The sequence below is a fragment of the Globicephala melas genome, chromosome X, assembly GCF_963455315.2.
Source record: "Globicephala melas chromosome X, mGloMel1.2, whole genome shotgun sequence".
Classification (NCBI taxonomy): Eukaryota; Metazoa; Chordata; class Mammalia; order Artiodactyla; family Delphinidae; genus Globicephala; species Globicephala melas.
Window position 1 is genome coordinate 29128969 of NC_083335.1, and position 2536 is coordinate 29131504.

Genomic DNA, 2536 nt, shown 5'->3' on the forward strand with positions numbered 1-2536 from the left:
AGCATCTTTATACATTATATCCAAATAATTATATATTTATAGAAAGAAGTCTAAAATATATATATAAACTGATAATAGTTATCTCTGGGAAATAAGATCAAGAAAGGGTAAAGAGACTTTTAACTTTTACTATACACATTTCTATATTGGTCATTTTTAAAACTAAAAATTGTGCATGATTTTGGTAAACAACAAAAATGAAAGAAGTGATCTTCTAAGCAACACAATAAGCATTTTATTATTATAATCCAAGTATAAAATAAATATCCATTAGTCAATACTGATAGACACAAATCTTTTAATAAGTAAATAAATGGAGGAGACAAATTTTCCTTATAGAAGAATTACAAATTGTATGTATGTGTACGTGCATGCATGTTTATCTCCTTCCTCCCTTGAGTGTGGATTTAACGTTTCACTTCTAAAGAAAAGAGTGTAGAAAAGTAAAAATAACACCTTTTACAGTGGAGAAATTTGGCAACTACTACCTGTGGTAGGCAGAATATCCACCCCCCCCCCCCACACACAGCTGTTCATGTCCTAATCCCTGGAATCTGCAAATATATTAGGGTACATGGAAAAGGGGGGTTGCTAATCAAATGACCTTTATATAGGAAGATTATCCTGGATTAACTGGATGGGTCCAGTATCCACAAGAGTCCCTAAATAGGAAAGGAAAAACGAGCTAGTCAGAGGCAGATAGGACTAAGGAAGCAGCATCAGAATGATGCAGTGTGGGAAGGACTCAGCCAGCAGTGGCTGACTGAAGACAGGGGAAGGAGGCAATGAGTCAAGGAATGCAAGTGGCCTCTACAAGTTGGAGAAAGGCAAGGAAATGGATTCTCCCCTAGACTCTCTAGAAAGAAATGCAGCAATGCCAACACCTTGATTTTAGCTCAGTTCTATGTCAGACTTCTGAACTCTAGAACTGTAAGATAATACAATTTTTATAACCCATTGCGTTCGACAATTTGTTATGTCAGCCATAGAAAACTACTACAGAGCTACTTTAACCAAGTTTTCGAGATTAACGTCACCAATGATCAGTCATGCAGGCATCATGTACTACTTACTCCCTGATATGATGTGATGAGAAGGGCACTTTATCTCTGTGGTATCCTTACCCAAAACCCATAACCTCAGTCAAATCATAAGAAAAATATTAGACAAACCCCACTTGAGGGACATTCTGGGAAGTATCTGACCAGTACTCGTCAAATCTGTCAAGGTCATGAAAAGCAAAGAAAGACAGAAATTGTCACAGAGCAGAGAACACTGAGGAGATACGATAACTAAAGGCACCGTTCATTGGATTATGGAACTGAAAAAGGACAGTAGTGGGAAAACTGGTGAAATTTGAATCAAGTCTGAAGTTTAGTTTATAGTAAGTTACCAGTGTTGGTTTCTTAGTTTTGATGATGTTAACAATAAGAGAAACTGGGGGAGGAGTATATGGGGACTATGTTTATTATCTCTGCAACTTTTTGGTAAAGCTAAAATTATTCGAAAATAAATCATTTGTTTTGTAAAAAGATAATCTAGTCTAACCACTTTACTAAATGAGGAAACTGAAGTTCAGAGAGGGAAAATGACTTATTCAAAATAATATAGTTCACTTATGAAAATTTCACCTTCCATTTCCAGTGTATTTATTGGTTGATTTTTTTTTTTTTTTTTTTTTTTTTTTTTGCCATACGCGGGCCTCTCACTGTTGTGGCCTCTCCCGTTGTGGAGCACAGGCTCCGGACGTGCAGGCTCAGCGACCATGGCTCACGGGCCCAGCCACTCCGCGGCATGTGGGATCCTCCCGGACCGGGGCACGAACCCGTGTCCCCTGCATCGGCAGGCAGACTCTCAACCACTGCGCCACCAGGGAAGCCCCTATTGGTTGATTTTTTTTTCTAAGCCTTAAAAATCTGTTCTCCAAAATTCAGCTCTATCAATCTAATCCACATTTTCTAGTACTACCTAACTTTCATCTTGCAATTCTTACCTCCTTTGGGTATTTCTCATGTCACTAGGCTAAAAGAATATTAATACTTGTTCATAATAATTGTTCTCATTTCCTGCTTTAGCAACTAATATCACCTAAGAAATACTGACTGGAAGAAGTAGGATATTTTTTCTTTGTTAAGGCTGTTGCCTGATTTTCCTAAAGTTTGCCCTGATTTCTCATTAACCCTATATTGTGATGCACTTTTACATTTTTAATTGAGGTATAACTGACATATAACATTATATTAGTTTCAAGTGTACAACATAATGGTTTGGTATTTGTATACATTGTGAAATGATCACCACAGTAAGACTGGTTAACGTCTGTCACCATGCATAGTTACCATTTTTTTTTTCTTGTGAGGAAAACATTTAAGATCTACTTTCTTGGCAAACTTTCAAATATGCAATGCAGTATTATTAACTATAGTCATCATGCTGTACGTTACATCCCCATGACTTATTTATCTTATAACTGGAAGTTTGTGCCATTTGTCTCCCTTCACCTATATCACCCACCTCCACACCCCCTGCCAAACAC